Genomic DNA, 23,282 nt, shown 5'->3' with positions numbered 1-23,282 from the left:
TGTTTGCTAGACTGACTGCTGTTTGCTAGACTGACTGCTGTTTGCTAGACTGACTGCTGTTTGCTAGACTGACTGCTGTTTGCTAGACTGACTGCTGTTTGCTAGACTGACTGCTGTTTGCTAGACTGACTGCTGTTTGCTAGACTGACTGCTGTTTGCTAGACTGACTGCTGTTTGCTAGACTGACTGCTGTTTGCTAGACTGACTGCTGTTTGCTAGACTGATTGCTGTTTGCTAGACTGACTGGTGTTTGCTAGACTGACTGGTGACTGGTGTTTGCTAGACTGACTGGTGTTTGCTAGACTGACTGGTGACTGGTGTTTGCTAGACTGACTGGTGTTTGCTAGACTGACTGGTGACTGGTGTTTGCTAGACTGACTGGTGTTTGCTAGACTGACTGGTGACTGGTGTTTGCTAGACTGACTGGTGACTGCTGTTTGCTAGACTGACTGGTGACTGCTGTTTGCTAGACTGACTGGTGACTGCTGTTTGCTAGACTGACTGCTGTTTGCTAGACTGACTGCTGACTGGTGTTTGCTAGGCTGACTGGTGTTTGCTAGACTGACTGCTGTTTGCTAGACTGACTGCTGTTTGCTAGACTGACTGCTGTTTGCTAGACTGACTGCTGTTTGCTAGACTGACTGCTGTTTGCTAGACTGACTGCTGTTTGCTAGACTGACTGCTGTTTGCTAGACTGACTGCTGTTTGCTAGACTGACTGCTGTTTGCTAGACTGACTGCTGTTTGCTAGACTGACTGCTGTTTGCTAGACTGACTGCTGACTGCTGTTTGCTAGACTGACTGCTGACTGCTGTTTGCTAGACTGACTGCTGTTTGCTAGACTGATTGCTGTTTGCTAGACTGATTGCTGTTTGCTAGACTGATTGCTGTTTGCTAGACTGATTGCTGTTTGCTAGACTGATTGCTGTTTGCTAGACTGATTGCTGTTTGCTAGACTGATTGCTGTTTGCTAGACTGATTGCTGTTTGCTAGACTGATTGCTGTTTGCTAGACTGATTGCTGTTTGCTAGACTGACTGGTGTTTGCTAGACTGACTGGTGACTGGTGTTTGCTAGACTGACTGGTGTTTGCTAGACTGACTGGTGACTGGTGTTTGCTAGACTGACTGGTGTTTGCTAGACTGACTGGTGACTGGTGTTTGCTAGACTGACTGGTGACTGGTGTTTGCTAGACTGACTGGTGACTGGTGTTTGCTAGACTGACTGGTGACTGGTGTTTGCTAGACTGACTGGTGTTTGCTAGACTGACTGGTGACTGCTGTTTGCTAGACTGACTGGTGACTGCTGTTTGCTAGACTGACTGGTGACTGCTGTTTGCTAGACTTACTGGTGACTGCTGTTTGCTAGACTGACTGGTGACTGCTGTTTGCTAGACTGACTGGTGACTGCTGTTTGCTAGACTGACTGCTGTTTGCTAGACTGACTGGTGACTGCTGTTTGCTAGACTGACTGCTGTTTGCTAGACTGACTGCTGTTTGCTAGACTGACTGCTGTTTGCTAGACTGACTGCTGTTTGCTAGACTGACTGCTGTTTGCTAGACTGACTGCTGTTTGCTAGACTGACTGCTGTTTGCTAGACTGACTGCTGTTTGCTAGACTGACTGCTGTTTGCTAGACTGACTGCTGTTTGCTAGACTGACTGCTGTTTGCTAGACTGACTGCTGTTTGCTAGACTGACTGCTGTTTGCTAGACTGACTGCTGTTTGCTAGACTGACTGCTGTTTGCTAGACTGACTGCTGTTTGCTACACTGACTGCTGTTTGCTAGACTGACTGCTGTTTGCTACACTGACTGCTGTTTGCTACACTGACTGCTGTTTGCTACACTGACTGCTGTTTGCTACACTGACTGCTGTTTGCTACACTGACTGCTGTTTGCTAGACTGACTGCTGTTTGCTAGACTGACTGCTGTTTGCTAGACTGACTGCTGTTTGCTAGACTGACTGCTGTTTGCTAGACTGACTGCTGTTTGCTAGACTGACTGCTGTTTGCTAGACTGACTGCTGTTTGCTAGACTGACTGCTGTTTGCTAGACTGACTGCTGTTTGCTAGACTGACTGCTGTTTGCTAGACTGACTGCTGTTTGCTAGACTGACTGCTGTTTGCTAGACTGACTGCTGTTTGCTAGACTGATTGCTGTTTGCTGTTTGCTAGACTGATTGCTGTTTGCTGTTTGCTAGACTGATTGCTGTTTGCTAGACTGATTGCTGTTTGCTAGACTGATTGCTGTTTGCTAGACTGACTGGTGACTGGTGTTTGCTAGACTGACTGGTGACTGGTGTTTGCTAGACTGACTGGTGACTGGTGTTTGCTAGACTGACTGGTGACTGGTGTTTGCTAGACTGACTGGTGACTGGTGTTTGCTAGACTGACTGGTGACTGGTGTTTGCTAGACTGACTGGTGACTGGTGTTTGCTAGACTGACTGGTGACTGGTGTTTGCTAGACTGACTGGTGACTGGTGTTTGCTAAACTGACTGGTGACTGGTGTTTGCTAAACTGACTGGTGTTTGCTAGACTGACTGGTGTTTGCTAGACTGACTGGTGTTTGCTAGACTGATTGCTGTTTGCTAGACTGACTGGTGACTGCTGTTTGCTAGACTGACTGGTGACTGCTGTTTGCTAGACTGACTGGTGACTGCTGTTTGCTAGACTGACTGGTGACTGCTGTTTGCTAGACTGACTGGTGACTGCTGTTTGCTAGACTGACTGGTGACTGCTGTTTGCTTGACTGACTGGTGACTGCTGTTTGCTTGACTGACTGGTGACTGCTGTTTGCTAGACTGACTGGTGACTGCTGTTTGCTAGACTGACTGGTGACTGCTGTTTGCTAGACTGACTGGTGACTGCTGTTTGCTAGACTGACTGGTGACTGCTGTTTGCTAGACTGACTGGTGACTGCTGTTTGCTAGACTGACTGGTGACTGCTGTTTGCTAGACTGACTGTTGTTTGCTAGACTGACTGGTGACTGCTGTTTGCTAGACTGACTGGTGACTGCTGTTTGCTAGACTGACTGCTGTTTGCTAGACTGACTGCTGACTGGTGTTTGCTAGACTGACTTGTGTTTGCTAGACTGACTGCTGACTGGTGTTTGCTAGACTGACTGGTGACTGGTGTTTGCTAGACTGACTGGTGACTGGTGTTTGCTAGACTGACTGGTGACTGGTGTTTGCTAGACTGACTGGTGTTTGCTAGACTGACTGGTGACTGCTGTTTGCTAGACTGACTGGTGTTTGCTAGACTGACTGGTGACTGCTGTTTGCTAGACTGACTGGTGACTGCTGTTTGCTAGACTGACTGCTGTTTGCTAGACTGACTGGTGACTGGTGTTTGCTAGACTGACTGGTGACTGGTGTTTGCTAGACTGACTGGTGACTGGTGTTTGCTAGACTGACTGGTGACTGCTGTTTGCTAGACTGACTGGTGACTGCTGTTTGCTAGACTGACTGGTGACTGCTGTTTGCTAGACTGACTGGTGACTGCTGTTTGCTAGACTGACTGGTGTTTGCTAGACTGACTGGTGACTGCTGTTTGCTAGACTGACTGGTGACTGCTGTTTGCTAGACTGACTGGTGACTGCTGTTTGCTAGACTGACTGGTGACTGCTGTTTGCTAAACTGACTGGTGACTGCTGTTTGCTAGACTGACTGCTGTTTGCTAGACTGACTGCTGACTGGTGTTTGCTAGACTGACTGGTGACTGCTGTTTGCTAGACTGACTGGTGTTTGCTAGACTGACTGGTGACTGGTGTTTGCTAGACTGACTGGTGACTGGTGTTTGCTAGACTGACTGGTGACTGGTGTTTGCTAGACTGACTGCTAGACTGACTGCTGTTTGCTAGACTGATTGCTGTTTGCTAGACTGACTGCTGTTTGCTAGACTGACTGCTGTTTGCTAGACTGACTGCTGTTTGCTAGACTGACTGCTGTTTGCTAGACTGACTGCTGTTTGCTAGACTGACTGCTGTTTGCTAGACTGATTGCTGTTTGCTAGACTGACTGCTGTTTGCTAGACTGTCTGCTGTTTGCTAGACTGATTGCTGTTTGCTAGACTGATTGCTGTTTGCTAGACTGATTGCTGTTTGCTAGACTGATTGCTGTTTGCTAGACTGATTGCTGTTTGCTAGACTGATTGCTGTTTGCTAGACTGATTGCTGTTTGCTAGACTGATTGCTGTTTGCTAGACTGATTGCTGTTTGCTAGACTGATTGCTGTTTGCTAGACTGATTGCTGTTTGCTAGACTGATTGCTGTTTGCTGTTTGCTAGACTGATTGCTGTTTGCTAGACTGATTGCTGTTTGCTAGACTGATTGCTGTTTGCTAGACTGACTGGTGTTTGCTAGACTGACTGGTGTTTGCTAGACTGACTGGTGACTGCTAGACTGACTGGTGACTGCTGTTTGCTAGACTGACTGGTGACTGCTGTTTGCTAGACTGACTGGTGACTGCTGTTTGCTAGACTGACTGGTGACTGCTGTTTGCTAGACTGACTGGTGACTGCTGTTTGCTAGACTAACTGCTGTTTGCTAGACTGACTGCTGACTGCTGTTTGCTAGACTGACTGCTGTTTGCTAGACTGACTGCTGTTTGCTAGACTGACTGCTGTTTGCTAGACTGACTGCTGTTTGCTAGACTGACTGCTGTTTGCTAGACTGACTGCTGTTTGCTAGACTGACTGCTGTTTGCTAGACTGACTGGTGACTGGTGTTTGCTAGACTGACTGCTGTTTGCTAGACTGACTGCTAGACTGACTGCTGTTTGCTAGACTGACTGCTGTTTGCTAGACTGACTGCTGTTTGCTAGACTGACTGCTGTTTGCTAGACTGACTGCTGTTTGCTAGACTGACTGCTGTTTGCTAGACTGACTGCTGTTTGCTAGACTGACTGCTGTTTGCTAGACTGACTGCTGTTTGCTAGACTGACTGCTGTTTGCTAGACTGACTGCTGTTTGCTAGACTGACTGCTGTTTGCTAGACTGACTGCTGTTTGCTAGACTGACTGGTGACTGGTGTTTGTTAGACTGACTGGTGACTGATGTTTGTTAGACTGACTGGTGACTGGTGTTTGTTAGACTGACTGGTGACTGGTGTTTGTTAGACTGACTGGTGACTGGTGTTTGCTAGACTGACTGGTGACTGCTGTTTGCTAGACTGACTGGTGACTGCTGTTTGCGAGACTGACTGGTGACTGGTGTTTGCTAGACTGACTGGTGGCTGCTGTTTGCTAGACTGACTGGTGGCTGCTGTTTGCTAGACTGACTGCTGTTTGCTAGACTGATTGCTGTTTGCTAGACTGATTGCTGTTTGCTAGACTGATTGCTGTTTGCTAGACTGACTGCTGTTTGCTAGACTGATTGCTGTTTGCTAGACTGACTGGTGTTTGCTAGACTGACTGGTGACTGGTGTTTGCTAGACTGACTGGTGTTTGCTAGACTGACTGGTGACTGGTGTTTGCTAGACTGACTGGTGTTTGCTAGACTGACTGGTGACTGGTGTTTGCTAGACTGACTGGTGACTGGTGTTTGCTAGACTGACTGGTGACTGGTGTTTGCTAGACTGACTGGTGACTGGTGTTTGCTAGACTGACTGGTGTTTGCTAGACTGACTGGTGACTGCTGTTTGCTAGACTGACTGGTGACTGCTGTTTGCTAGACTGACTGGTGACTGCTGTTTGCTAGACTGACTGGTGACTGCTGTTTGCTAGACTGACTGGTGACTGCTGTTTGCTAGACTGACTGGTGACTGCTGTTTGCTAGACTGACTGGTGACTGCTGTTTGCTAGACTGACTGCTGTTTGCTAGACTGACTGCTGTTTGCTAGACTGACTGCTGTTTGCTAGACTGACTGCTGTTTGCTAGACTGACTGCTGTTTGCTAGACTGACTGCTGTTTGCTAGACTGACTGCTGTTTGCTAGACTGACTGCTGTTTGCTAGACTGACTGCTGTTTGCTAGACTGACTGCTGTTTGCTAGACTGACTGCTGTTTGCTAGACTGACTGCTGTTTGCTAGACTGACTGCTGTTTGCTAGACTGACTGCTGTTTGCTAGACTGACTGCTGTTTGCTAGACTGACTGCTGTTTGCTAGACTGACTGCTGTTTGCTAGACTGACTGCTGTTTGCTAGACTGACTGCTGTTTGCTACACTGACTGCTGTTTGCTACACTGACTGCTGTTTGCTACACTGACTGCTGTTTGCTACACTGACTGCTGTTTGCTACACTGACTGCTGTTTGCTACACTGACTGCTGTTTGCTACACTGACTGCTGTTTGCTACACTGACTGCTGTTTGCTACACTGACTGCTGTTTGCTACACTGACTGCTGTTTGCTACACTGACTGCTGTTTGCTACACTGACTGCTGTTTGCTACACTGACTGCTGTTTGCTACACTGACTGCTGTTTGCTACACTGACTGCTGTTTGCTACACTGACTGCTGTTTGCTAGACTGACTGCTGTTTGCTAGACTGACTGCTGTTTGCTAGACTGACTGCTGTTTGCTAGACTGACTGCTGTTTGCTAGACTGACTGCTGTTTGTTAGACTGACTGGTGTTTGTTAGACACTGGTGAGTGGTGTTTGCTAGACTGACTGGTGACTGGTGTTTGCTAGACTGACTGGTGTTTGCTAGACTGACTGGTGACTGCTGTTTGCTAGACTGACTGGTGACTGCTGTTTGCTAGACTGACTGCTGTTTGCTAGACTGACTGCTGACTGCTGTTTGCTAGACTGACTGCTGACTGCTGTTTGCTAGACTGACTGCTGTTTGCTAGACTGACTGCTAGACTGACTGCTGTTTGCTAGACTGACTGCTGTTTGCTAGACTGACTGGTGTTTGCTAGACTGACTGGTGTTTGCTAGACTGACTGGTGTTTGCTAGACTGACTGGTGTTTGCTAGACTGACTGGTGTTTGCTAGACTGACTGGTGTTTGCTAGACTGACTGGTGTTTGCTAGACTGACTGGTGTTTGCTAGACTGACTGGTGTTTGCTAGACTGACTGGTGTTTGCTAGACTGACTGGTGTTTGCTAGACTGACTGGTGTTTGCTAGACTGACTGGTGTTTGCTAGACTGACTGGTGTTTGCTAGACTGACTGGTGTTTGCTAGACTGACTGGTGTTTGCTAGACTGACTGGTGTTTGCTAGACTGACTGGTGTTTGCTAGACTGACTGCTGTTTGCTAGACTGACTGGTGTTTGCTAGACTGACTGGTGTTTGCTAGACTGACTGCTGTTTGCTAGACTGACTGCTGTTTGCTAGACTGACTGCTGTTTGCTAGACTGACTGCTGTTTGCTAGACTGACTGGTGTTTGCTAGACTGACTGGTGACTGGTGTTTGCTAGACTGACTGGTGACTGGTGTTTGCTAGACTGACTGGTGACTGGTGTTTGCTAGACTGACTGGTGACTGGTGTTTGCTAGACTGGTGACTGGTGTTTGCTAGACTGACTGGTGACTGGTGTTTGCTAGACTGACTGGTGACTGGTGTTTGCTAGACTGACTGGTGACTGGTGTTTGCTAGACTGACTGGTGACTGGTGTTTGCTAGACTGACTGGTGACTGGTGTTTGCTAGACTGACTGGTGACTGGTGTTTGCTAGACTGACTGGTGACTGGTGTTTGCTAGACTGACTGGTGACTGGTGTTTGCTAGACTGACTGGTGACTGGTGTTTGCTAGACTGACTGGTGACTGGTGTTTGCTAGACTGACTGGTGTTTGTTAGACTGACTGGTGACTGCTGTTTGCTTGACTGACTGGTGACTGCTGTTTGCTAGACTGACTGGTGACTGGTGTTTGCTAGACTTACTGGTGACTGGTGTTTGCTAGGCTGACTGCTGTTTGCTAGGCTGACTGCTGTTTGCTAGGCTGACTGCTGTTTGCTAGACTGACTGCTGTTTGCTAGACTGACTGCTGTTTGCTAGACTGACTGCTGTTTGCTAGACTGACTGCTGTTTGCTAGACTGACTGCTGTTTGCTAGACTGACTGCTGTTTGCTAGACTGACTTCTGTTTGCTAGGCTGACTGCTGTTTGCTAGACTGACTGCTGTTTGCTAGACTGACTGGTGACTGCTGTTTGCTAGACTGACTGGTGACTGGTGTTTGCTAGACTGACTGGTGTTTGCTAGACTGACTGGTGACTGGTGTTTGCTAGACTGACTGGTGACTGGTGTTTGCTAGACTGACTGGTGACTGCTGTTTGCTAGACTGACTGGTGACTGCTGTTTGCTAGACTGACTGGTGACTGCTGTTTGCTAGACTGACTGGTGACTGCTGTTTGCTAGACTGACTGGTGACTGCTGTTTGCTAGACTGACTGGTGACTGGTGTTTGCTAGACTGACTGGTGACTGCTGTTTGCTAGACTGACTGCTGTTTGCTAGGCTGACTGCTGTTTGCTAGGCTGACTGCTGTTTGCTAGGCTGACTGCTGTTTGCTAGGCTGACTGCTGTTTGCTAGGCTGACTGCTGTTTGCTAGACTGACTGCTGTTTGCTAGACTGACTGCTGTTTGCTAGACTGACTGGTGACTGCTGTTTGCTAGACTGACTGGTGTTTGCTAGACTGACTGGTGACTGGTGTTTGCTAGACTGACTGGTGTTTGCTAGACTGACTGGTGACTGGTGTTTGCTAGACTGACTGGTGTTTGCTAGACTGACTGGTGACTGGTGTTTGCTCGACTGACCTGACTGGTGTTTGCTCGACTGACCTGACTGGTGTTTGCTCGACTGACCTGACTGGTGTTTGCTCGACTGACCTGACTGGTGTTTGCTCGACTGACCTGACTGGTGTTTGCTCGACTGACCTGACTGGTGTTTGCTCGACTGACCTGACTGGTGTTTGCTCGACTGACCTGACTGGTGTTTGCTAGACTGACCTGACTGGTGTTTGCTAGACTGACCTGACTGGTGTTTGCTAGACTGACCTGACTGGTGTTTGCTAGACTGACCTGACTGGTGTTTGCTAGACTGACCTGACTGGTGTTTGCTAGACTGACCTGACTGGTGTTTGCTAGACTGAAATTATCGATAAGAATATAGCATATGAAGCATATTTATGTATCAACTAATTCTGTATTTTTGCATGTCATCATTTCATCATTTATCTCTAAGCCAGCCCCCTTAAGGGGTGTATTACTCATTTTGAAATGTAGAAAAATGTGATACTAAGCAATATGTCTTCAGAGGCCTGAGTTCTTTCTTTGAATTCTTGTCTCCCAATTGTGCCTTGGTACAGATAAACTCACCTGTTACTTTGAACCCTTGACTCATTGATTTTATTTCCACGCTTTCACAGATGGCGCATCCTTGAATAGTTACCCAACACCTCGGGAGCAGGAAACCCAGACGGAGCAGCTGCCTACATTACTCAAACGTGCACACTTGGAATAAGGTCTGGCTTTATCCTTTTTAACAAAAAATGCCGTTAGATTAAATGTTTGAATAATCTGTAGACAGTTTTTTCTTTATGGGCAACCTACCTGAGTGACGGGACACCCTGTATCACGTGAGTTTATCACTATTAGATAGAATGGCCTAAAAAGGTCAAGTTGTGCGCCTTGCACTACACCAATGGAGATATGGGGAACCAATAAATTGTGAATGTGTGGTGACGGAACAAAAACTGCAATAAGAGTGCGGAGGTGGTGCTGGCAGGGATGGGGTTAATGATAAGCAAAGAAAAGAAAGAAAGCTCCCTAATAGCCGCACAAGAGAACACCTATACCTATGTTAAAAATTACTATTTATTAATAAATGATTCAAATATATTTATATTTATTGCAGCAAAAAGCTAACGTGAACCAAAGTGATTAAAATAAATTAAAAAACGGAGGAGGTAACTGTATGCCTAATTCAAACTAACAGTGTATGCTAGGAATAACTATTTTAGAATGTCCCACTGCTATATAATTATACTAACAGTGGTAGTTATACCAATACAGTTCTATATGGTTTGAGGACTACACCTAAATGGAGAGTATAGCTTAATGTAGTGTGTGTGCTCAGAATAATATATTTGTTGAGCCAGCTAATGCTAGTATACGGATATATACACACACATATGTACCAGACCAACGGGTTCAAAGGTAAATGAACCTAGAGGTCTGTTATGTTTAGCAGAACAGCTATTTCAAGATCACAAAGTATGTGTCTTGTACTCAGAACCATGACAAATAGGAAAGTAGTCAGAGTGTTGTGCTTCCTTTAGAAGGCTCCGAAACACTCTAACTGAGAGAAGGCAACAGTCCTCTCCGATATAGCCAGCGCACTAGGTGGTGACGCTTAGCCTGCCCAACATATGTTTCACCGTTGTGGCTTCATCGGGGGCAATTACAGAGTGATTCTCTCAGATCTTTATACACTTAATTCTTACCCCATTGGTTAATTAATGTCAGACTGTGATAGGGCTTCTGTATACAAATCCCTCCCACACTTCAAATTGGGTTACATAATGGTAGGGGTCCCTAATTGGCTATGTCTCATCACATGGTTAATGATACATCCCATTGGTGGGTGGTGGTCATGTGATCTTGGCCCCAGATTATCCTGCCCCTTTGTTTGATTATGGGGGAGGAGAGGAGGGGAGGTGCAAAAAGTCCTATATGTTTTATGGCCGGGAGTAGCATCGCATCATCAGAATGCGACCTCCCTCATTGGCAGCAAACAGCATAATGCCAGTAACCTCAGTACAGAGCCAGCCGCGCATCCGATTGGTTATTCACAGTCACATGACTGTTCGGCATCTTAGCCCTGCCTTGTGGTTTGGTTTGCAAGGGATGGTTGTCATAGCTCCCAAGAATGCCATGCGCTGATTGGCCAGAAGTTGCGTCGTGTCATCAAGGCGCGACATACCTATTGATAGTATGGGTGAGATCACTGCAAGCAATATTCCCAGAGTAGCTGAAGAAAAAATGTTTTAAACACTCGCAAATGGCTACCATATAGCATGCTGATAATAAAAACATTATTCATTGTGATTGTTTGCTATTGCTGGATGCTTATGGTGTCACATCAGAGTCTTCTTAGTCCTAACAAGGTAAGTCTAATTAAAGGACATATTAGTGATTGCTTGATGTTTGTATTTGCCTGTGTTTGTGAATAAATATTCTTGATCAGCTGTGTGCTTGTTATTGACCATTAGTGATTGCTTGATGTTTATATTTGCCTGTGTTTGTAAATAAACATTCTTAATCAGGGAAGGGGAGGTGCAGGTAATCCCATATGTTTTATGGCTGGGAAGTAGCGTCGCGTCATCAGAATGCGATCTCCCTCATTGGCAGCAAACAGCATAATGTCAGTAACCTTAGTACAGAGCCAGCCGCGCATCCAATTGGTTATTCACAGTCACTTGACTGGTTGTCATCTTAGCCCTGCCTTTTGGTTTGGTTTGCAAGGGATGGTTGTCATAGCTCCCAAGAATGCCATGCGCTGAGTGGCCTGAAGTTGCGTCGTGTCATCAGTGCGCGACATACCTATTGATAGCATGGGGGAGATCACTGCGAGCAATATTCTCAATGTAGATGAAGAAAAAATGTTTTAAACACTCGTAAATGGCTACTATATAGCATGCTGACAATAAAAACATTATTCATTGTGATTGCTTGCTATTGCTGGATGCTTCTGGTATCACATCAGAGTCTTCTTGGTCCTGACTAGGTAAGTCTAATTAAAGGACATATTAGTGATTGCTTGATGTTTGTATTTGCCTGTGTTTGTGAATAAACATTCTTAATCAGCTGTGTGCTTCTTATTGACCATTTCTAGAGTCTGACATTAAATTTCAAAGGTAACTATATTATTCATCAAAATTGATCATTATATTGTCATGAAGTGTAGGAGTGAATACCCCAGACGGAGAATTACAATTTGTTCAGAGGAACAGGGTTGGAGGGTGATGAACCTATTTAAATGGTGCACCTATTTAAAATGAGTATCACATGCAGCAAAAAGTTTATCAGAAAGATTGTTTGCAGGAAGGGGGTATTTTTACAGGAAGGGGGTGAAGAGGAACCCCTCGTTCAGACCTAATGGTGATAGGGTGGATAATTGATATATCCAACGGGACTCTTGCTGTAAAAGAATTTTGTCCCAGTCTCCCCCTCTTGTATTGGCTTTGAGGCAAAAAATGCCTTGAAAGTGTAGGGAATTGATGTCTCCCCCATGATGTCCCCTAACATGGCATGACACAGGTGTGTCTAACTCATTTCTGATAGAGCCAATATGTTCCAATATGCGTCTGCGGAACTGGCGGCCCGTCTTCCCTACATACTGTATCCCGCATTTACACGTAATTAGGTATACTACTTGTATGGTTTTGCAATTTATGAAACTCTTCATCTGAAATGTTTTGTTGTTGTTGGTACTTTTAAAACATTTACTGGTGTGGATATAGGTACATGCTTTGCATGTTCCGCACTTGTAGGTGCCCTGTGTTTTTGGTGGAAGCCATGTTTGAAATTGGGATTTTGTTTGGAAATGGCTGTGGACCAACGTGTCTTTCAAGTTCTTTGATCTTTTGGGTACCATTGTTGGATATGGTTTTAGTACTTCACAAAGGTCTTTGTCCTCCAAAAGGATGTGCCAATATTTCTTATAAATGGACTTGATTTTACTCCACTGGGCACTAAAAGTGCCTATATATCTGATGGTTTTATCCATATCCAGTTTCTTTTTGGAGTAAAGTAGTTTTTCCCTATTAGTTTGTTCTGCGTATTTGTAAGCTTTTTTAACATTTGTTTTACTGTATCCTCTACTTAGGAACTTGTTTTTCATAATTTCCGCTTGTGAGTGGAAGTCCACTGGATTGGAACAGTTCCTCCTAATGCGGAGGAACTGGCCCGTCGGGATACCTTTAATGAGTGATGTCGGGTGGTGGCTATCAGCCCTTAAATAGCTATTTGTAGCCGTTTTTTTAGCATGTGATACCGTATTTATAGTGCCATCTTCATTGATGGAAATTTTTAAGTCCAGAAAAACCAGATTTTTGTCACTGACCTCGCACGTCAAACGTAGATTATGCTCATTTGAGTTAAGAGTTTCCACAAAGGTGTTCAGTAGTTTTTTGCTGCCCTTCCATAATATCAGTATATCATCTATGTAGCGAATCCACATAGTGATATTGTCCGTGAAATTGATCATATTCTCATTAAACACACTATTCTCCTCCCACCAACCCAGGTACAGGTTAGCATATGTAGGGGCACAAGTTGTCCCCATTGCAGTTCCCTGTACCTGGAGGTATAGTTTATTATTGAAAGTGAAGTGGTTGTGTGTTAGGACAAAGGATAGAAGGTCACATACGAACTCATTGTGTTTAAGATACTTAATGCCACGGGTGGATAGGAAGGAGGCTACCGCTTTTAAGCCTACTGGATGTTGAATACTTGTGTATAGTGACTCAACATCCATGCTGCACAAGATTGTGTTTGCATCAACTGTTATTCCTTCCAGGCGTTTTAAAACGTCACGAGTATCTTGTACGTATGAGGGCAAAGATCTAACAAATGCTCTTAGAACTTTGTCTACATAGACACTTGGGCCCTCAGTGAGGTTCCCAATGCCCGATACAATTGGGCGGCCTGGTGGATGTATGGGATCTTTGTGCACCTTTGGCAGACTATAAAAAGTTGCTGTTTTTATCAATATTATACTGATCAGGTATTGTTATTGTTGTTTTTGTATTATTGCCATAAACTCAGGTTATACCGTGTGCCGCTAAACGGCAGGGCCAAGTAAGGGCCCGAAAGGTATAATAATTAATAAGGTGTTAAGTCTCCTAGAACTTGGGGAGAGAACTATTGTTAAGGAACAGCAGGTAACTATTTTTAAGGCCACTGGTCCTTAACTCTATATTCTACTTATATTATACCAAGGGTTGGGGCACCTTATTGGTACATGGTCAGCTAACGTTGATCGGTATAAGGTACATGGTCAGCTAACGTTGATCGGTGTAATACAGGAGAATTATGGGGAAACCTACGTTCTCAGCAGTTGCCGGCGAAGGGTACGTCCCTTGAAATTATGTGTGGACTTTATGGCAATAAAATGTTTTAAAAATGGATATTTAGTGACGCAGAATATATGAAATAAGAAGGAAAGTAAAACATATCAGGCTCTGTTTTAAAAATAACTGCAGCATTATTGGACCCCCCTTTTTTTCTAATCCCATTTTCCTCATCTCCCGTTCCTCAACCCCCCTTTTCCTCTTCCCCCTTTTCTTACCCCTTTTCACTGAAAAGGAGTTGCATGTCTGTGAGGCACAGGAGTTGCATGTCTGTGAGGCACAGGAGTTGCATGTCTGTGAGGCACAGGAGTTGCATGTCTGTGAGGCACAGGAGTTGCATGTCTGTGAGGCACAGGAGTTGCATGTCTGTGAGACACAGGAGTTGCATGTCTGTGAGGCACAGGAGTTGCATGTCTGTGAGGCACAGGAGTTGCATGTCTGTGAGGCACAGGAGTTGCATGTCTGTGAGGCACAGGAGTTGCATGTCTGTGAGGCACAGGAGTTGCATGTCTGTGAGACATGGAAGTTAATTATTAACCTAGGAAGAAATGGCTTGAATTTAAGAATGTTAAAGTAGTTTTTTAGGAATTAATGTATTAATACTGCATGGAAAAAGAAGGGGACATCCTCTTGAAATGTTTTTTTGTTGGCGTTTTTGTCTTAGAAAGCTCATAGAAACTAGTTTGATGGCATAATAATATACATGTCATGGAGTGAAGTGTTTGTGTGTCACTCTGATAGTTAATGTATGTATGTATGAATGTCTTTATTCATTTAGCGCCATTAGTGTACATAGCGCTTCACATTGTCACTTGTTGTACTAATCATAAAAATAACAAATAATCTCTTGTAAAAGGGTCATTTAAGTTTATACCCTTTTGTCAAAGTGTATTAAGCCTGCTGCCATTTACAAGGCATGACAGTAGCATTTAAAATAAACCTAGGAAGTATTGTATGTTAAAGTCTGTTAGTGTAATATTTTAAAAGAGAATGAAAATTTGGCAATTGTAAAAAGAAGTCATTTCACCCTGACTCAAATATGAATTTGTATTTTTTACTGAAGCACATTTTTTGTTCCTGGGCGTAGGAGATACTGTGTTACAATATTTAAATGAAGTTTTAAATTTAAATTTTATGTGCTGATTTAGAGGAGTCAGGACTAAAAGCAAGGTATATCTAGAATGCAAAGTTTAAAAATAAGTAAATGTTTATTTTTTTATTTAAACAAAAAAAGAAAGAGTCTGATTTTATGGAGTAAGGAAGCTTTATTAAGTTTTACTCTGGCCCACAAGATTAAGATCATGTTGGAGTTTTGTAGAAAGGAGAATGAATGTTGATGGAAGATAAACTCAGAGAACGTGTGTATATGTGTGTGTGGGTGTGTGTAAGAAAGATAAGAAATTAATAGTAAATAAAACAATAAGATTGATGTTTTATAGGAAGGATTGCAGAGATGGTTTTTGTTTGTAGTTATCAAGGTTTCTCTGTTCAAACTTATATTAGGAAACTAACGGTTTGTTTTCTTAAATACACTGCTCGTTTGATTTTTGAACAGCGGTCATTTAAAAGAGAGAAGGTTAAAAGCAGCCAAGCGGGCTGGCCCCCCTCCTCCAGCTTAAGGAATGTACAAAGACCACGTTACAGGCATGAAAAGTTAACTAGAAGCTGAGAGAAAAAAAAATGTTTAAAAGCAGCTTATCGTATGGGGAAAGAGAATGATACTGTAATGTATTTATTTTTGGACTAAGTTTGCAGTGTCAAACAGGTCTGTTTTGGGTTTTTATCTTATTTTTTTGTAAAGTTCATTTTGCTCTGTATCAGAGAAATGTGAAATTATGCTTATTTATTGTGCTTTCTGTTTTTTGTATCTATTTTAGGATAAATACCTCATAGTTTATGAAATGCTTTAGATGGCATAGCCCCCATTATGTAGGAATTATTACAAGAAGGGGTTATAATCCCTACATGCAGTATCCAAATTACCTCTACGCAGAAACCAGTAAACACATTTAAATTCTATTTGTTCTATGTTTTTAATTCTATTTGTTATAATTGTTTTATTTACAATACAATAATATTTAATATGTATTTCCGTATTTGAATAGTGTCAAAAGTATACTCAGTACTTCACAAAGCGTACAATATAAACGAGTAAGCATAAAATCAGATATGAAATAATTTTTCCTATAAAGTTAACTGCATATGTGATGTATTTTTATAACTTTTAACCATTACCTCTCCTTTCCCTCCAAAAGGTGTCTTAATTTGAACCCTGATCTATAGCCTCTCATTTTAAAGAATGCAACTGTAGGCAATCTAGATTTTATTTTTTAAAGCATAGAAAACCTCTCAAAAAGAGAAAAAGCGCCGCTCAGCCTTCACCTTTCCTTTTTTGTGCTGAGCGGCGCTTTTTCTCTTTTTGAGAGGTTTTCTATGTTGTTACATTGTGCGTCTGCACGCCGAGTCATTGCTGGTTTGTTCCTGGTTGCCGGGTCTGCCGTGACGTCATCTAGAAGCACCATCCATGCCGCCGGTCAGGTGACCACCCTCCGCATCGGCGGGTAGCGGGTTGGCGGTGAAGAACCAAGATCTTGAGACGGAGGGATCCCAGCTTCATCCAGGAGGAGCAGGAGCATACATCATATTGCCAAGACCGGACAGGCTTGACATCAACAGCCACGAGAATAATACGTGAGTTTCCCGTGTTCCAGCCTTATAGTGCTCATGGTGAGCCGGTTGGGGGGAAGGACAAAACATACATATTACACTGCCAGATGGTTGTTTATAGCCTGGGTCTCAAAGATTCATTTTATTATTGCTCACCAGCAGGACTATGCTTTATTCTGAGCGCCTGGAGGGTTAGTCAGTTGATTTACCCATTTGTATATTTTTTAAAGCAGTAGCTATTGTCAAATTCATGATATATATTTAAATCTCAAGCTACTGATGTTTTAAATACCATCATCCTTTATGTCATATACTGTTCACATGTCATAGGATTTGCATATGAACAAAAGAGAGGATAATTTATATGATTTTCCATAACACACCTGTCTATATGCGGACTCTGCCTATTTTGTTCATTGCAACATTACCTTATGTGTGTTGTTTTGTTATTTATCTTTGAACATTTCTTGCCGAAATGACTCCATTCATATTGTGTTGTGTTTTGGTGCTGTCTACTCATTGCTACACATAGCAACATGTTATTTCATGAATATTCATGTAGAGAGGGATATACCCCATCTCTTTACATTTTCCAGCATAACTATTGGATAGCTTTATTTTGAGTCTGTTTGGGAACTAAGTATTAATGTGATAAGCTGCTACTCTGCAGTGTTTTGTGGTGAAGCTAATTAGCATTGTTAGTATATTATGGTCACTGGCCCCTCATGTTCTGATAGGGCTTTACACTCGTGTTCATATTAGCATTTTTGTTTACCGTATACTGTTCGTTTCGTTCACATGGGGACTCTTTTATTTATGATTTATTAGTTGTCATTTTATGCATTTCGTAAGTTTTTAGCTTGTAAAAAAGTTGTATACGTTTTAGTTGTGTTATAGTTAAGTTTATGTGGATATTTCCCATTTTGTCTGTAATAAATTTGATATTAGTGGTATTAGTTATTTAACTGGTACTTTATGTATATTTTACAGTTTACAATGAGTGCAAGCTTTAGGGACTTTTAGCGACAACCTCTTGTCACTTATCAGTGTTCTCTTACGATACTTCCCTATGCGCCGTTGATTTCTTTCTTTTGTAATTGGTGAGCAAGGTATTTTTGTGTTTATTTTATACTAGCTGAGAGACCCGGCGTTGCCCGGGATATAATTTTGGGGGGGCGTACGACAGGGTTAGGCTTCCCCCCCCCCCCCCCTTGACAGCTAGGTGGGTGACTGAGTTGACTGAGTGTGTGGGTGACTGGGTGGGTGTGTGACACTTTACTGAGTGGGTGGGTGACTTTGGGTCGGTTTGACTTTGGGTCGGTGGGTGGGTGACTTTGGGTCGGTGGGTGGGTGACTTTGGGTCGGTGGGTGTGTGACTTTGGGTCGGTGGGTGGGTGACTTTGGGTCGGTTTGACTTTGGGTCAGTGGGTGGGTGACTTTGGGTCGGTGGGTGACTTTGGGTCGGTGGTTGGGTGGGTGAGTTGGGTCGGTGGGTGGGTGAGTGGGAGACTGACTGGGTGGGTGAGTGGGAGACTGACTGGGTGGGTGAGTGGGAGACTGACTGGGTGGGTGAATGGGTGACTGGGTGACTGACTGGGTGGGTGGGTGGGTGACTGACTGGGTGAGTGGGTGACTGACTGGGTGGGTGAGTGGGTGACTGACTGGGTGGGTGAGTGGGTGACTGACTGGGTGGGTGAGTGGGTGACTGACTGGGTGGGTGAGTGGGTGACTGACTGGGTGGGTGAGTGGGTGACTGACTGGGTGGGTGAGTGGGTGACTGACTGACTGAATGGGTGGGTGACTGAGTGGGTGGGTGACTGACTGAGTGGGTGGGTGACTGAGTGGGTGGGTGACTGACTGAGTGGGTGGGTGACTGAGTGAGTGGGTGAGTGGGTGACTGACTGACTGAATGGGTGGGTGACTGGGTGACTGACTGAATGGGTGACTGACTGAATGGGTGACTGGGTGACTGAATGGGTGGGTGACTGAGTGGGTGGGTGGGTGGGTGACTGAATGGGTGGGTGACTGAGTGGGTGGGTGAAAGTGGGTGACTGGGTGAAAGTGGGTGACTGGGTGAAAGTGACTGGGTGGGTGACTGGGTGGGTGTGTGGGTGGGTGACTGAGTGAGTGGGTGGGTGACTGAGTGAGTGGGTGGGTGACTGAGTGAGTGGGTGGGTGACTGAGTGAGTGGGTGGGTGACTGAGTGAGTGGGTGGGTGACTGAGTGGGTGGGTGACTAAGTGAGTTTTTGGGTGACTAAGTGAGTGGGTGGGTGGGTTACTGAGTGGGTGGGTTACTGAGTGGGTGGGTGACTGAGTGGGTGGGTGACTGAGTGAGTGACTGAGTGGGTGACTGAGTGAGTGGGTGTGTGGGTGACTGGGTGGGTGAAAGTGACTGGGTGGGTGTGTGGGTGACTGGGTGACAGTGCGTGGGTGGGAGACGGTGTGTGACTTACCTTGACCCCGTGGCATCTGGCTGGGGCAGGAGGTGAGTTCGGGAAGCTGGGGGGGGGGGCAAGAGTGGCAGGAGTCCCGCGCCGCGCTTCCCCTCTCCGGTAGCGTCACACGTGATGGGGAGTCCCGCGCCGCGCTTCCCCTCTCCGGTAGCGGCGCACGTGAGGGGGAGTCCCGCGCCGCGCTTCCCCTCTCCGGTAGCGGCGCACCTGAGGGGGAGTCCCGCGCCGCGCTTCCCCTCTCCGGTAGCGGCGCACGTGAGGGGGAGTCCCGCGCCGCGCTTCCCCTCTCCGGTAGCGGCGCACGTGATGGGGAGTCCCGCGCCGCTTCCCCTCTCCGGTAGCGGCGCACGTGATGGGGAGTCCCGCGACGCTTCCCCTCTCCGGTAGCGGCGCACGTGATGGGGAGTCCCGCGCCGCTTCCCCTCTCCGGTAGCGGCGCACGTGAGGGAGAGAGCAGGAGGGCCGCGCCGTGAGGGGGGAGGAGCCTGGAGTTTGCTGCTGAGCAGCAGGGCCGCGCTTCCTCCGCGGCGCACGGTGAGGGTGATGGTGCGGCTGGGGATGTTGCGGAGCGTGGGGATTTGGGTGAGGTGGGGAGGGGGGAAGAGAGTGAGGGGCACCGGGAGAGGAGGGGGGGGGGGTGTGGAAGGTGAGCTGCGGTCCAACTGACGGGGGAGAGTGTGTGTCCCTGTGTGTGTGTGTCCCTGTGTGTCCTTTGGGCCGTCACTCCGCCTCAGGCCAATGAGAGGTGTGCGGGGGCGGACCAAGGGACCAATGAGATTTCCCCTAGGGACACCGGACATCCAGCCAGCCAGGCTGGCATGCATGCAGGCAGGCAAACATACAGTGCTTTCACTAATATAGTATAAGATGCGGATGCCAAGATAGTGGTAAAAACAAAAAAAATTGTGCTGAAACTAAATTATAGTGGCTAAAAGCGCTCTCCTTGTGCTTTTATTAATGAAATGTTTAAGTCTCTCCAAACTCAGGTGCAGCTTATACAGTCTACCAAGGAGAATACAAAGCAGCATCATCATCGCAAGAAAAAAGTGCCGGCACCACCGTAAACAGCTAACAAAGACAAAGAATCATCAAGCCAGCGTTTTTTACCAACTGTTAGTGTATCTAGGCACAATAATCCTAGAACATTTAACCACCAAGGAATTAAGACTTCAGGCAAGGCCCGGTCTTAAACGAACAATTTGTTTTTTCTGAACTCAATATTATCAAGGCCTGGACTTTAACGAACAATTTGTTTTTTCTGAACTCAATATTATCAAGGCCCGGACTTTAACGAACAATTTGTTTTTTCAGGACTCAATATTATTTTTTTATGCTTTAGAGTGTGTTTTTAAGATGTATGCCTCGCTAGGCAAGATCAGCCTATGCCATCCAGATGACAAGGGATGATCAGTTTTGAAATATTTGTAATGTTTATTGTTTTATGGTCACATCATTTTGCAGACAATCACACAAACTTGCACAATGCTACACAGGTTAATGGGTCACAAGGGAATATATACAATGAATCCCTGCCATACTCTGGTGGCCCCCAATGACGTAAGAGAGAATTCCATTTAACCCGTTGAGTAGGGATACCTTACACTAATGCCGAATTTAAAATGATGAAACGTTAATTTGAATTTGTTTACAGGGAACTTTTCTAAACCGAATTCCACTGGTAAATGAGGTTCCTGTAGGTGGAAATTACACTGGGAACAACAAATCAATTTATGGGTCAGGTGTCTCCACCAACCAATGAAACTTGTATGAAAATATATTTACAGCCCTGAACTAAAAATTTACAGGGAGGATGTGGCCTTAATTTTTCAGGTTTAATTAAGATAGTAAAAAGTGCTTGCACAAATTCTAGTTTACCTAGGGGAGTGTATTGGATTTGTGGAACCGAGTTAAAGAGCAATGTTATATTATTTAGAGATCAAAGTGGTAAGATTGAGCATGAGGTAGAGAAGATCGCAGAGATACAGGAGAGATTAAGGAAAGGTGGGGATAAGAGGTGTGTTTTGTTAGGAATTACCATGTTGGTTGGTTTTCTAGAAGCGAAACTGATGAATGGATTTGTCTGTGTGTTTGCAGTTCTGATTGATTTGTATGTCTGTGCCATGTGCAGTAAATCCATACTGCAAAGGTGTGTAACACCCTCTACCCAGGCCATGCCACTGATCACAGACTACGGAAGATGCAATCTCAGAAGGAAAAGTCAGTCCTCCTCAATGGAATACAGATGAAGATGATGGCAGAAAGACCAACCTGGCTGATATGCTAAGCCAGCAGCTCTGTGAGTTTCCAGAACTATCAAAGCCATGCAAATTGGGGCCCTCCAGGTCAGTGCAACGCTTCTGAGTTTTATCTGAATTATCCTTAAAAGACTATGTTTTCAAGAATAAAAAGAGAGGACTGTGAAGATTGAGATAATGTGTGTGGCTATCATCACCTCCATTTTGGCCTAACCGTATGTTTGTATGCATGCCAATTTGTTTCATTCGTGAATGAACTATGAATGTTTGATTCTGCAGAGTATCGCTTCTGGATCTAACCCACCCTTGTATAATTCCTACAAGGCAGGCAAGAATTGAAATAGCATTCGTAAGCAATTTCTCCTGTCTTAAGATATTCCTGCTGACCATAGTGTAGTTGTTATCTACAGTACACATACAGGGCTGAACACAGTAACTCCCTTATGTCACAAGGTTAAGAGGCCCACATTATGGTAAATTATCGATAAGAATATAGCATATGAAGCATATTTATGTATCAACTAATTCTGTATTTTTGCATGTCATCATATCATCATTTATCTCTAAGCCAGCCCCCTTAAGGGGTGTATTACTCATTTTGAAATGTATAAAAATGTGATACTAAGCAATATGTCTTCAGAGGCCTGAGTTCTTTCTTTGAATTCTTGTCTCCCAATTGTGCCTTGGTACAGATAAACTCACCTGTTACTTTGAACCCTTGACTCATTGATTTTATTTCCACGCTTTCACACTAGACTGACTGGTGTTTGCTAGACTGACTGGTGTTTGCTAGACTGACTGGTGTTTGCTAGACTGACTGGTGTTTGCTAGACTGACTGGTGTTTGCTAGACTGACTGGTGTTTGCTAGACTGACTGGTGTTTGCTAGACTGACTGGTGTTTGCTAGACTGACTGGTGTTTGCTAGACTGACTGGTGTTTGCTAGACTGACTGGTGTTTGCTAGACTGTCTGGTGTTTGCTAGACTGACTGGTGTTTGCTAGACTGACTGGTGTTTGCTAGACTGACCGGTGTTTGCTAGACTGACCGGTGTTTGCTAGACTGACCGGTGTTTGCTAGACTGACCGGTGTTTGCTAGACTGACCGGTGTTTGCCCTTTGCCCCCCCGCCCCTCCCTGCCCTTTGCCCCCCCGCCCCTCCCTGCCCTTTGCCCCCCCGCCCCTCCCTGCCCTTTGCCCCCCGCCCCTCCCTGCCCTTTGCCCCCCCCTCCCTGCCCTTTGCCCCCCCCTCCCTGCCCTTTGCCCCCCCCTCCCTGCCCTTTGCCCACCCCTCCCTGCCCTTTGCCCCCCCCGCCCCTCCCTGCCCTTTGCCCCCCCCGCCCCTCCCTGCCCTTTGCCGCCCCTCCCTGCCCTTTGCCGCCCCTCCCTGCCCTTTGCCGCCCCCGCCCCTCCCTGCCCTTTGCCCTCCCGCCCCTCCCTGCCCTTTGTCCCTCCCTGCCCTTTGTCCCTCCCTGCCCTTTGCCCTGCCCCTCCCTGCCCTTTGCCCCGCCCCTCCCTGCCCTTTGCCCCGCCCCTCCCTGCCCTTTGCCCCGCCCCTCCCTGCCCTTTGCCCCGCCCCTCCCTGCCCTTTGCCCCGCCCCTCCCTGCCCTTTGCCTCGCCCCTCACTGCCCTTTTTCCTCGCCCCACACTGCCCTTTTTCCTCGCCCCTCCCTGCCCTTTCTCCCGCCCCTCCCTGCCCTTTCTCCCGCCCCTCCCTGCCCTTTCTCCCGCCCCTCCCTGCCCTTTCTCCCGCCCCTCCCTGCCCTTTGCCCCCGCCCCTCCCTGTCCTTTGCCCCCCTGCCCTTTGCCCCCCCTCCCTGCCCTTTGCCCCTCCGCCCCTCCCTGCCCTTTGCCCCCCCCCTCCCCTCCCTTTGCTCAGCGCTAGCGGGGACTCAG

General features: G+C 45.9%; 1 long non-coding RNA gene across 3 annotated transcripts in view; it reads left to right on the top strand.

Moving 5' to 3' along the window:
- The window catches only part of LOC142486404 (uncharacterized), a 28,048-nt gene extending 5,945 nt beyond the window's left edge, over positions 1–22,103 (top strand). The window contains exons 2-4 of one of the 3 annotated variants that reach the window (XR_012798964.1): positions 9,306–9,401; positions 11,025–16,703; positions 20,120–22,103. This is a non-coding gene — a long non-coding RNA (uncharacterized LOC142486404). Of the gene's footprint in view, positions 1–9,305; positions 9,402–11,024; positions 16,704–20,104 lie in introns of all 3 variants that reach the window. The other 2 variants (XR_012798962.1, XR_012798963.1) reach the window with 2 other exon arrangements.
- Positions 22,104–23,282: the final 1,179 nt, after the last annotated feature.

Source organism: Ascaphus truei, unplaced genomic scaffold (genome assembly GCF_040206685.1).
Source record: "Ascaphus truei isolate aAscTru1 unplaced genomic scaffold, aAscTru1.hap1 HAP1_SCAFFOLD_843, whole genome shotgun sequence".
NCBI lineage: Eukaryota > Metazoa > Chordata > Amphibia > Anura > Ascaphidae > Ascaphus > Ascaphus truei.
Note: the sequence above shows the minus strand (reverse complement) of the source record. Positions and strands in the feature narration are given on the sequence as shown.